General features: G+C 45.3%; 1 long non-coding RNA gene and 1 pseudogene across 1 annotated transcript in view; one reads left to right on the top strand and one right to left on the bottom strand.

Moving 5' to 3' along the window:
* LOC129392786 (uncharacterized) overlaps positions 1-2,096 on the bottom strand; it is a 52,720-nt gene extending 50,624 nt beyond the window's left edge. The window contains exon 1 of the long non-coding RNA XR_008619387.1: positions 1,973-2,096. This is a non-coding gene — a long non-coding RNA (uncharacterized lncRNA). The remainder of the gene's footprint in view (positions 1-1,972) is intronic.
* Positions 1-13,816, top strand: part of LOC102983668 (leucine-rich repeat-containing protein 37A3-like) — a 235,292-nt pseudogene that overhangs the window by 116,229 nt on the left and 105,247 nt on the right.

Here is a 13,816-nt window from a genome sequence, read left to right as displayed (position 1 = left end):
TACCAAGTAACTGTTTCATAATCTTTCCAGGACCATCTGTAATATCTGAGTGGTTATGTGAAATGGTCGCAGGGTCGATTCAATAAAGGTGAAATCAGTGAGTAAAGAAATATGGGTGAGAATAGGCAGCAAGGTCAGTAGGAAGTAGCCAGAGCAAGAAGCCAATCAGAGAAGACACACAAGTATAAAGTGAAAGGTCTGGGAAATCTAAGCCTCACTCACTTATTCAGAGGAATTGAAAAGGTCCTTGAAAAAGGAATGGTGGCTGAATGGAGGCACATCATGAAATGTTAATTCTGGGGCAGTAAAATTGGACGGCATGTTAATATGAAATCAGGTCTCTACAATGCATTAAAGAATATTTTAACCATTTTCTGGAATCTGAAGGGAGTTCTGAATAGGCAGTTTCAGAGTGATGATGATGATGAAGCCTCCTTTATGTTACATCTGACAAAAGTTTATCAAGCTCAGGACTCCCCTGCTGGCACAGTGGTTAAGAGTCCGCCTGCCAATGCAGGGGACACGGGTTCGATCCCTGGTCTGGGACGATCCCACGTGCCACAGAGCAACTAAGCCTGTGCCTGAGCCACAACTACTGAAGCCTGCGTGCCTAGAACCCGTGCTCTGTAACAAGAGAATTCATCGCGATGAGAAGCCCACGCACCGCAACGAAGAGCAACCCCCGCTCGCCGCAACTAGAAAAAGCCAGCGCGCAGCAACAAGACCCAACGCAGCCAAAAATAAATAAATTAATTAATTAATTAATTTAAAAAAATTTGTCAACCTCACACGTTTAAAATCCACATAAAAGTAAATATAAGGAAGACTCTTGTGAACATTTCTTAAATTAAGGGGCAGCATAAAATGACATCCGTAAAGTTTGGGTTTGGCCTCTAGTTTCCACATTTACTGTCATGAACCTTAAGTAAGTCACTTAACCATCCTGAGTTCGAGTTTCTTCATCTAAAAAAAAAAAAGAAAGAACTGGGGAACTGGCGGATCAGTGGAGCAGTGCATCTGAGAGCATTCTGTACACCACAGTACTGTACAAACGCTGGCCTTTCCCCTCCCCCTCCGGGATCTTAGTTCCCACTGGACCGCCAGGGAATTCCCGATAGCCTATTAGTTTTAAATTCAGCACTTCATCTCAGTAGAGCGAGGAACTCCACATTTGGACACAGCTTCACTGGAGATGTCTGCAAAAGCTGCTTCTGGTCGCATGCCTTTTGCGCTCTGTGGGCATCCCTTGCTGAATAAAACTTGATGATGGCATAGAACCCAGGACCGGCCACTGCTGCGTTTGGGAAGACTCGGACCGAATACAGAAGGCCAAACTGGGAGAAGACTGTGAAAAGAGAATGATGTAGGGTGGTCCCATGCTAAGTAGGTGCAGGAAATTTCACGCCCAGGAAACCAAACCGCCCACCCCCTTTTATTCCCCCAGCCTCTCGCCACAGGCAACTGTGGTGAGCCTGCAACTCCAAACACTTCTCATTTCATGAACAAGGTTCCCTCTGAAATCCTAAGCTTCGATAAGCATTAGGAGGCAATACCGTCTGTTGCGAACTATCTCTCAAAAATCTATGGGGGCGGGGCTTCCCCGGTGGCGCAGTGGTTGGGAGTCCGCCTGCCGGTGAAGGGGACGCGGCTTCGTGCCCCGGTCCGGGAAGATCCCACATGCCGCGGAGCGGCTGGGCCCGTGAGCCATGGCCGCTGAGCCTGCGCGTCCGGAGCCTGTGCTCCGCAGCGGGAGAGGCCACAACAGTGAGAGGCCCGCGTAACGCAAAAAATAATAATAATAAATAAATAAATCAATGGGGGCGAGCTGACTGCTCAGGTCGGCTCTAGAACTAAGATTCCTCTCAGCGGAGACCACAGGCAGATGAAGTGCTGAAGCAGTACCCCGGGGCGCCCAGTTACTGGGGCGCGGGGCGGCTTCCTCCACCCCTCCCTCCGCCCCGGCTCGGCTTACTTGCAAGGTTTCGGCCGTGGGTCCGGAGCTCAGCTCCCACACCAGCAAGGTTTTGTCACCCCCGATGGGAACCGTAAAAGGTACCAACGCCACCATCCTACCGTCACCGCGCGTGCGCCGCTCGGAGCACAAGCGGACTGCACCTGTGCACACGCGCACGCGCTTTTAAAAAACGGGAGCCTGAGGGGCGGAGCCAGCTTGGTGGGAGTGGGACGAGGGCGGTGCTCGGACCTCTCCGTCGCCCCTCCCACTCCGGGCTGTCTCTGCCTCTAGTTCCCCTTCCGCAACCCCCACGGCCAGAAGTCTTGGAGTGTAGCGCTTCTATTCAAGTGTATTTTTAGCGTAGAGTCCAAAGTGCGTGTTTCCAGGATCGAATGCTGCGGACATCTTTATAGCAGCTGGCTTGATCTTCAAACTCCCAGAGAAGACTACAGGACTAAGTAGTTAGCGCTATCTATCCACTGAACTTTAAAAATTTAGATTTTCCGACTCTGTGTGAGAAATGACCACCAAAGATGCAGTCCTTCGAATTGAGTGTTTTCATGAGTCCTAAATATGAAAATCAAGGTATAACTCATTAAAGCCATCAACAATCTAGTATGAAATTCTTAAAAAGCTGGTTTCTAGCCCATTTTCCTAAAGTACCCCCAAATCACAGAGCACATTTCTCCATCCCCACCACGACTTTCTCCACCTCAATATATCAGACCCTTAGCCCTACTCATTACCTACTTCTGAGCTCCTTGACTTCAAAAATTGTTGACTTTGCAGGAATTACTTGGATCTTGATACTGTGTCACACCAATAACTATAGATTTATTATCCATATCATTATCCACTGCATTCACTGTATGTATCCATTTATTCATTGTATCCATTATCTGTGTATGGAGAAGATCCTTAATCTTCTCCAGATAGATTATGAACACCTCATGATCAATATTTACAGATTTATCATCCTTTTTCTAGTACCTAGCACACTCATACTCTATTAGGTACTCAAATATACTTGGGATTAATCCGTTGTGGAGCACGGGCTCTAGGCAAGCGGGCTTCAGTAGTTGCAGCACGAGGGCTCAGTACCTGTGGCTCGCAGACTCTAGAGCACAGGCTCAGTAGTTGTGACACACAGGCTTAGTTGCTCCGCGGCAGGTGGGATCTTCCCGGACCAGGAATCGAACCCATGTCCCCTGCACTGGCAGGCGGATTCTTAACTACTGCGCCACCAGGGAAGTCTGGAAGGTGGATTCTTTACCACTGGACCATCAGGGAAGTCCCAGGATGAGCCTTTTAAAGAAGCATCCCAGAGATGTTTGAGTGTAAAGGTCCACAGACCATATTTTGAGAAATAATATTTCCTTATGGACACCTTTCCTCTGGCAGCCCTTTTGTTTGTTTGTTTGTTTTTTGTGGTATGCGGGCCTCCCTCTGCTGTGGCCTCTCCCGTTGCGGAGCACAGGCCCCGGACGCGCAGGCCCAGTGGCCACGGCTCACGGGCCCAGCCGCTCCGCGGCATGCGAGATCCTCCCAGACCGGGGCGCGAACCCGGTTCCCCTGCATCGGCAGGCGGACGCGCAACCGCCGCGCCACCAGGGAAGCCCTGGCAGCCCTTTTGAATGGCAGTTATGTTCTCTCCGATGCTGCACTGCCTGCAGGCCACCCACCTTTCATTCCAGTGAGAACATTCCAGAGACCAACTAAGGATCAACTCCAGGTGTTTCTCCAGTCACCTCTGGGGCTGACTGCATGTCACCAGCAACCAGTACCTCACCTGCTGCCCAACTACAGTGACACTTTCCAGATTTGTAACTCAGCTAGCTCTTCACCATGTTATTCTATGTAGACAGCAACCCCCTTTTACAAAGCCTTGGATACCCATAAGCCAATAAAAAAAAAAAGTAGGGCTCCAGGACTTCTCCAAGTACTGGTGGTGCCTCCTCACCATACCTGTATATGGACGCATGTTGGATAGTGTCGGTTGCCTCTTGACACCCATTTCTGCCCCCTTCTCTGCAGGTGCTAGAAGCCTGGGAACCATATTTCACAGATCCCCTCGACAGCAGGGTTCTGCCAATAAAATGTACTTGTGTGAAATTTGGAAGGTGGAAAGCAGATGGAAATCATTCGTTCCTCCTCTGCAGCAGACTCCATATTCCCCATCTAGTCACAACCCTTGGGGCTTTGGGGCTGCAATGACCTCATCAGTGGTTTCCCAAAGTTTCCTGACTTCTGAGTGGCAACAGCAGTTTTGAATCTATGAAAGCAGCTGTGGTGAAGTTACCTGAAGGCTAGTGCTACAATGCCCCCATCCCCAACTTTCACCACCATTAGCCCCCTCAATGATAAGCACCAACTGTTTGGATACAATCTTTCTTTCTTTCTGGCTTTTTTCAATGCCCCCATCCCCAACTTTCACCACCATTAGCCCCCTCAATGATAAGCACCAACTGTTTGAATATAATCTTTCTTTCTTTCTGGCTTTTTTCTTTTTTGCTTGAAATATCTAGAGTGCTTTCTATTTTCTTGCCTATGGTAGTTTTAAAATATGTCCACAAATTCATTGACGCTTCTTTCCTCAAAGGGTGAAGTCTAAATGCCCTCCTCTTGAATGTGAGCTGGAATGAGTGACTGACTTCTAACCATGCTATGTGGCAGAAGTGGTGCTATGTGCCTTCTGAGGCCAGGCCATAAGAGGAATAACCTCTGTCTCTCTCGGACAGCTCCCTCCGGAGGAAGCCAACCATCATGTAGTGAGGACATTCAATCAAGTAGCAGGTGGACAGACAGGCCCGTGCAGGGGGGAAATGAGGCCTCCCTCTATCAACCAGCACCACCCTGGCAGCCAGGTAAGGGAGTGAACCATCTTGGAAGTGGACCCTGCAGCCTCAGTCCAGCCATCAGATGACTGCAGCCCTGGCCGATATCTTGAGGACCTCATGAGAGACCCAGAGCCAGAACTGCCCAAGATATTCCTAAAGGCTTGACTCAGAAATTGTGAGGAATACATGTTTATTGTTGTTTTGAGCCACTATTTTGATGTGATCTGTTACATACCACCAGATAATCAGTACACTGTCTGATTCAGGGGTTGAACCAGACAGACCTGAGACCCTCAATATGTTGAACTGGCATACTAATGAATGATGCCCTCGTAACCGTTGGGGACTTCGGTCCTGGGCTCCAAGGCTTTTCCTCTACCACATACTTGCCATGCCAACAACCCACAGATATTCCTGGGCACCAAATTCCTCAACCCCCTACTGTGCAAATATACAGTAGGATTTTACTGTTCGGGGGGTGGGGGGGAACTTATAAGCAGAACAAGAACGGAGTGCACTCAATCCCCCAAGCTTTCAGAGAAGGGGATTAGATCAGACTTAGCTGGATTGTGTGTCCCATGACCCGTAGAGTTCCCGGAGAGGAGGAGCCAGCCTGGAGGGCGTCACAGTTACAGGGATGGCGGGGCATGAACGTCTATACTACCAACAGTGGCAACTGCTTGGTGACAGAAATGGTCGCAGTAGGAGGGGGAGACTATTTTCTCCATTGAGCTTGCTGGTACCTGCTGAGCTAGCTTTTTGCTGAGCTACTGAAAGGGGAAAGGAATGAGTGTCCAGGACTATCCCAATTATTTCTCATCACCTTCTGGATTCCCAACACCTCACTGATCTCCAGTGAGGAGGTTACATTTGGACCTTATCATCATCTGGAATTGGTCATAAAAAGTCTTAAAAGTACAATCTTTCATTCTCTGAACATAAGCTCTTGTCCTTTCAGTTCTCACTCATGTGTATCCACTGTACATGCTCTGCAGTTGCATCAAAACCTCTGGTCTGGTGCCCCACTTTCTCCCAGTTCCTACTTGGTCTAAACACACAAGTTGACCTCTTGGCCTCTCTACTTTTAGGCCACCATCAAAGGACTCTTTATAAAACTCAACCTTGGTCATGTCTCTTCTCTGTTTAAAACATTGTAGTTTGTGCTCTCTTTGGTCAAGGCCATGTGCCTTCACCAGGCCCTTTGGGATTGGTCCTCTGCTCGCCCGCACAGCCTCACCTACTGCACTTTCCTCCTTGTGCTTTATACTTGGGAACACCAGACTGCACACGCTTCAAGCCCACCCAAGGTTTCATGCCTCTGTCCTCCGTCTAGAATGCCTTTCCTTCACCTCGTCCTCCCAAGAAACTTCTCTTTGGCTTTCTTCTTCTTCTCCTCCTCTAAGCCATCCCTCACATTTACTCCTTTCCAGCCAACCAAGAGCTGAACCACTTTTTGGTACACTGCCATTGTCATGTCAACACACTGTCTTCTATGTATAATATGTCTTCAGGTGTCTGTGCTTCCGCTCAGTCTTAGGGCCCCGCAAGAGCAGGGACTTTGTCCTAATCAACTGTTTCCCCAGCACCAGGCACAGCGTCTGGCATATAATCCAGGCCCAGATCAAGTTCTACCTTTTTCATGGACCCTCCTAGTTTCCTAATCTTCCCTCCTCTGAATCCTACAATTTTCTTCTCTGTATCATTTTTGCCCTAATCATATATTGTCTCATTTCATTATCTTTTAAAAAGTGGCTCATTTCTCTGACAGATTTCACCGGAATCAGAATTTTCATTCATTGAATAGCTGTTGGCCTTGTATCTCCCTCTCCCCTTCTAACTCTCAGGTCTCAGTAAGGATTTGGGCTCTGAGCTAGTTTGTCCATCGTAAGATGGTGACAGAGACAGGCCCAGGCTGCCATGTTTTGTACCACCTGACCCTGGGCACCCCTCCTGCTTCTGGGCCACAGCCAGCGATGAGTCCCTGATCCAAGGCGAGACAGCTCACTCACAGGCTGGCTAGGTGGTCTCTGGCTCTGACAAAAAACTGCCCAATCTAGGTCAAGCTGGGCAAAGCAGAATCTTACTCTTGGGAATTTTAATTTAGAAATATGGTAGGGTAGCCTTTGAGACTAATAAAAAATTGTGCAAATCTGAGGTAGTATGATACAAAACATATTATCTAAGCCTCATTTATGTACCTACTTTGAAATAATGGAAATATCCCAAAATAGGAACCTGGAGCTACCTGGAATCCTGGTCCACACTTTGGGAAGCCCAGCAGTACAAGGATCTCTACCCCTGGTCTCTCGTCAGCTCCCTGTCTTTGTGACCACCTCTCTTATTGAAATCAGACCACTCATTCAGAGTTTGAGCGGGCATGGGGACCTTCCGCTCTCGTGACCTAATAGTGTAACCACGGTGCCTAGTACTGTACCTGGTCCATAGCAGGTGCGCAATAAACAGCAGCTCCCTCCTTCTCCTCATTAGTATCATTGTTATCAACTCTTTGGTGGCAAACACAGCTTATACTTCTCTGTATCCCTGTTGGAGTCTAAGAGTTCTGAGCTCCAACGTTAACTCACACTTTTGGACGTGGGGCCTTGGGCCCTTGAGCAGGTTACCTACATTCTTGAAACCCTGTTTCCTATGTGTCAAACGAGGATAACAAGATATGCTTCCACGGACTGTTGAGCTAAATAAGACCATAAGATGCCTAACCCAGGGCTTGGCACCAAGCAAGCAAGTGGTACATGTCAGCTGCTGCTGCTTCCTATTGTGAGTAGTAGTAGTCATGCTCCTTAAACACAGTAGAGACTTGTTGGCTCACTGAAGTCACCGCCCAGAGAAAAACCCTTGTTTTTCATTCTCAGTAAGAAACTTTGGGAGGTGACTTGGGCAGGCACTGAGAGAACAGATGTCTCTCATGCAGCATCAGCAAACAAATAAATCGGAAGCAATGATGGGCCGTTCACTTTGCTTGGAACCCCACCCAACCGGCAGAACCTGCTGGGCTATCTCCCAGGCCCACGGATCCTCTGGGGGACCTTGTGCTATCACCCCATGGCTTGCACCCTTCTTCACCTCATATTACTAAACCACCAGCACTATCTGTGGTCATTTTCGTAGATTATCAAATCTCGTTCATCCAGAATTTCTTTTACTCATTAATGTATTTAACACTCACTGACTTAATAAATGTGATTAATGACTTTCTTTTCAGGAAGGAAAGAGCCTTTGCACCTTCCGCAGGAGGCACTGTCCTTATATTATCACTTGGAATCATGCAGCCCGGGGCCTGTGCTGGGTGAGGCAGGATACGAGTAGGTTTGGTGCTGGGCTGAGCTGGAGGGAGCCGAGCAGCACACAGCTGACCCGCAGTGGGGTCAGGAGAGGCCAGGGCCTGAGGAGGGCCATCTTGGGCAATGGCTGCTCTCACACATTCTTCTTTACCCTGTCTTTCTGGCACCTCCCTGCTAGTTATCCAAGGGTTGGGATTTTTTTTTTTTTTTTAAAAAAAAACAACCCAATGGGAATTTTCCACCAGCTTGAAATGGTGGAGAACCCCCTACCAAGACAGGGTACACATTTGTACATGAGTTTGAGAACTTGGGAGAACTTGGCTCCACAGTGGACAGAGGCCCAGTGATCCAAATCTTCTGGCAACCCCAATGGCCATACGAGAAAAGCCAGAAGTAGATGATCCATGATCCTCTATGGGCAGGAGGTCGAGCATGTTGTAAATAACTGGTACTTGATGAACCAGGAGAGAGAGAACCAGAATAAATTGTTATTTGATTTAATGATCTAGGCCCCTTGAGGATGGTATGTTTTGCAGTTCCCAGGGACTGATAATACTGGGGAAACAAGGGAGGGAAGCCCCTCTTCATCCTTCTACATATCCTCCTTTGCCCACATTTCCCCTTCTGGAAGTACTGGCTACCATGAGGGATTCTAGTTTTAGCTCTGCTTCTTATGCAGGCCCTTGTTATTGGTATATAAATATTCAACTATTTACATTCAAATTCCTTACCACATGGTTAGACTTGGTTATGAATTTATACATTTTAATATGAGAAAAATAAGTATTTTACAAGCAATGCTGAGAAGCCAATATTAGAAAATAAAATTTGGAGGTGGCCTGAGACAGAACAGGGATCACTCTGTGGCAGTCTCATGTGCTGTCTCACTTTCCTCACCCGCACTCTTTTTCAACCCAATATGCATCCCGAAGCTTCTCTGCTGGGGCTTTGATGACTTCCCTGGGGTAAGAAGAATAATGACAATGCTTTTACTTTTGAAAGGAACAATTACAGTTTTCAATATTTCCTCATTTTAGATGAGAATATTAAATTGTTCCCTATCATTTACCCTGCATCCTTATAGAATATCTCATCCTCATCAGAAGACTCCCTGCCGTGTAGCTTTTGTGCCATGTTTTCATTGTGTGTGGCGTTGAGAGGCCTATACATATCCCTAAGCCAAAGTGGCTGCCTTCTCCCGAAAAAGCCCTCCTAGAACACAGAAAGGGAAATATAAATTCGGCACCTTCCCTGCTTTCTCTGGCCACAGTACTTTATCCTCCTCAAATTTACCTGACTCTCACTTTCCCTTGAGCTTCTCTTATGCAGCAGAAATAGAAAAATCCCCTTGGAGGAAAACACACACAGTTAGTGTTACATGTCATTTTTCATCTCTCTCACAATGTGTTATCTCTGGTCTTATTAGGACTAAATGGGTACCTCAGTCCATAATCACAATGAGCAAAATCACCACAGACCCGGGATCTTCAAAATCATTCCATGCATGCTGGCCGTCCAGAAGTTCTCTTTTCAGCCCCGTTCACCTTTCTTGGCCCTTGGCCAAGTGCCCTCATGCAGTGAAAACACTGCACAACGGTGCTGGGCAGAAACACGTTACTCTCTAGAGGAGCTTCACACCAGTCCGCTTCGGACTTAGTCGCACATGCAGCATTTGCTGGGAGTGTGGGTGTGTGTGGGGAGAAGGTGCTTTTATTTTCCTGGCTGCTCTATCCTATAAGTTGAATCACACCAAGTAGACACCTGAACCCAACGAGCAAAGTAATCTGTAGCGCTCTGACTTACACACTGCAGGCTGTCACTGAGGTGGCAGTGAATTGTGAAATCTGGTTAAAGGCCATGACCAGCAGGGAAACACAAAATAGTCTTTTTGAATACAAATAGAATAGAAAAAAATCACAGTGCACAATAAGTTTGTTTCAGACACTACTTATGTCCATATAGTGTGTGTCTACTGAATAGTGACATAAAACGTAGCTCACAGCCCAAGCACAGTGTGATCAGTAGAGAAGACCTCAGTGGAAAGGGACCATCTTCTTTTTGATAAACACTAGCAGTATGAACATGGGGCAAGATATTTCCCCTTTCTCTTTCTCCATTTCCGTATTATAAAAGGAAGAGGCAAACTACTGTCTAAAGTTTCTCCTGGTTAAAATTCTATGAGGTTTGCATAAAGGGAATAGAGAGTAGGGACCTGAAAAACAGTAGGATGAGAAGGGAAGTTTTCTTGCCACTCTACAGGAGCGACTAATATGTTCTACCTTTGGTCAGCTTTGAGTGAGGCCAGCCCCTAAATCCCCAACCATGTGGCCCTCCCTACCCCAGAGCCTCCTACAAGGCCTCTGGCCTGGCCTGATGCCTAGGAACCAGGCATCAGGCCAGCAGGAAAAGGTACAACCAAAACCCTCACCCCGTCCACCCTCTTTCCTTAAAGGACTAGTGAAAGCAGATGAATCTGTGCCAGTCCTGTTCTAACTCAGCTTGGGCTGGGGAGCTAATTCTGCTGATAAATAAATTAGGGTAAATCATTAGGGTAATTAAACATTCTTCCTGCCTTTGGTGAGGAAATTGAAATAGATGAGTTCTAAGTTCTCCTCTAGTTGTAAAATTCTGCTTTAAAAGACCAATATTTACCTTCTGCTTCTTGTTTTATCTTCCTCTTTTGCATTTCTATGAGGCTAAATCTGTTCTGAGAGAAAACATGATGATCAGTAACAATTACAACTATTTCCAAATCCTTATTCATTCCTTTTTACTTTAAATCTTACCTACCCAATGAGATGGTAACTTTTTGAAGGAAAGGAATTCTACCCTGTTTAAGAATCCTTTGACTCTTCCACAGTACCTAACTTAGGGTCTTGCATGCAGCTGGCGATATATTTTATTGACTGTTTTAGATAACGTTCAAGAGATAATTCCTAATAAAAACTCTTAGAAGTAGGAAAAGAAAATAAAAGTATCTAACAGAAACCTAAGCATTGTTTTAAAGTCAAGAACAAGAGTAGGATGCCCATCATTACTGCTACTATTGATCATTGTGGAGGAGGTCTTAAAAGTAAACATGATCATGATTATCCATTACAACTATTTCCAAATCCTTATTCATTCCTTTTTACTTTAAATCTTACCTACCCAGTGTGATGATAACTTTTTGAAGGAAAGGAATTCTACCCTGTTTAAGAATCCTTTGACTCTTCCACAGTACCTAACTTAGGGTCTGGCACGCAGCTGGCGATATATTTTATTGACTGTTTTAGATAACGTTCAACAGATAATTCCTAATAAAAACTCTTAGAAGTAGGAAAAGAAAAGAAAAGTATCTAGCAGAAACCTAAGCATTGTTTTAAAGTCAAGAACCAGAGTAGGATGCCCATCATTACTGCTACTATTGATCACTGTGGAGGAGGTCTTAATCAGTACGATAAGAACAACGAAGTATTGGAAAGGAAGAGACAAACATATTTGCATGTGAAACGAGAGACCTAAAAAGACCAAAAGAATCAACCGAAACTTTTTTGGAAGTAACCTGAGTAAGATGGCTCCATGCGAAATCAAGAGATTAACATATAAGCCTCAATAGCTTTTCCATATAACACAAATAACTAACTAAAAAAACAGAAGAAACATCCCATTTACTATATCAATAAAAATGCATAAAGTACCTAGGAATAAACTTCACCAAAAATTTGTAAGACCTATGTGATGAAAATATTAAAACTTTTCTGAAGGACATTAAGAAGAAGTACTTACATGGCATGAGATACCATCCTCCTAGAATGTTGTAAGAGGTCAATTCTCCTCAAATAAACCTACAAATTCAATGCATTCCATTTATAGATAAAATAATTTTTAAATAAAACCTGGCCAGCTGACATTTGGTAGAGAATATATGGAAGAATAGTTATGAAATGTGTGAAAAAGGAGGTCAAAGAGTAGGACCATGTCCTACCAGATATAAAATATGTTATAGAGCAACTGGAATTAAGCAGTGTGATATTGGTACTGGTACAAGACAAGATAACTGGATCACAGAATAGAGTCCAGATGAAAAGAGTATATTAGACCAGGGAAGAAGGAATAAACCATTCAGTGAAAGATTTGAAACAATTAGATCTTCATGTAGTGGGAAATAGTTAGATCCCCTACCTCAACCACACTAAAAAACAAATACAACAAATTCTAGACAGATTATAAAAGTACTTGAAGAAAATATTAGAGATTATTTTCACCTCATGAGGTGACAAAGGCCTGGCTAGCAAAACCCACCCCACATGAGCCATGAGGAGAGGATGGGCAGATATGGTGGCAGACTGTCAACACACCTCCTACTCTTCACAGCCCTTGCCCCCTTTTCCCCTGTACTGTTTGTCTTCCTCTTGTTGACTTATAAAACTCTTGGGAGTTCCCGGGTGGTGCAGTGGTTAGGGCTTGGTGCTTTCACTGCTGTGGCCCGAGGTTCAATCCCTGGTCAGGGAACTAAGATCCCGCAAGCTGCACGGCATGGCCAAACCCCGCCACCCCCCAACAAACAAACAAACAAGCAAACAACTCTTTATAGTAAAGCAATAGTGGCTTCATTGAATTTCAGTGTTCCCAGTCTTTCCAGTGTTTTTGTCTCTAAGGAGACAAGACAGAAGAGTGGAGGAGGGAGCACGAGCTCTGCCGTCGGGTGAGACTGTTCTGCTTTTGGTTTGGCCACTGGGCCTTACATTGACCTCCTTCATCTATGAAGGAGGGATAGTAATATCATCCTCACAGGACTGTGGGCATTAAATCAGGCAATATATGGAAAACTCTTCATCGTACGCTTGGCATGAATCAGTGCTACGCTGGGGTCACACACTAGATGGTGGAATATATCAAAGGCTCTGCTTGTGGCATCAGGCTCTGAAGGCTGCTTCCCACCATAAGATTATAAAAATATTGTTTTTATTCTCTTCTAATACCTTTATGTGGTCTTTTTTCACATTTATGCAAATGTTTATTTAAGATAAACATGGGGATCTTCTACTATTTAGCCCCGAAAGAGTTAGGCAGCCATTGTATCACCATTTATTCATTTTCTTCCACTGATTGGAATACTAAAACGTGACATTTCAAAAGTCTTAAGAACACATGGGTCTATTGCTGGACTCTATGCTACTTCAAATAAATATTCGGTTGCATTATTCCTCACTATGGAATTGACATACGCCTCATCTCTCTTCCGTTGAACACCATTATGGTCTACCATAGGAAGAACATTGCCCCTGTCCTCACAAAGCTTGTCATATAAGTGGGGAGAGGAAATAACGGTTAGGACTCCTCGCTTTCACTGCCGAGGGTACAGGTTCAATCCCTACTTGGGGAACTAAGATTCCACAGGCCAAACAAAACAAACCAAAACAAAACAAATGCAAGGTTAAACTACATAGAAGTTAAAAACAATAAAAAGGGGACTTTACAGAAATTCTAAAAAAGCAAAAGGCCATATGCCACCTGGAGATGGAGAGGGTACAGTCTGGGCAACGGGCAATGACTAGCAAGCTGACCCCATGCTAGTCCCCAGCCTCCTAGGCTCAGAAATCATACTCTTCCTCACCAAGAGAGGACTCAGGTCTTCCTGTTGTCGAAGTCTCACTCTATCAATATCACAGGATGGATCAAAAATCAGAATGCCAAATTATTACTTGACAATGAGAAATACATCTGTTCTACACAGAGGGCAT

This window comes from Physeter macrocephalus, chromosome 14 (assembly GCF_002837175.3).
Source record: "Physeter macrocephalus isolate SW-GA chromosome 14, ASM283717v5, whole genome shotgun sequence".
Lineage (NCBI taxonomy): Eukaryota > Metazoa > Chordata > Mammalia > Artiodactyla > Physeteridae > Physeter > Physeter macrocephalus.
The sequence above is the reverse complement of the archived record's forward strand: the minus strand, read 5'-3'. Positions and strand labels throughout refer to the sequence as shown.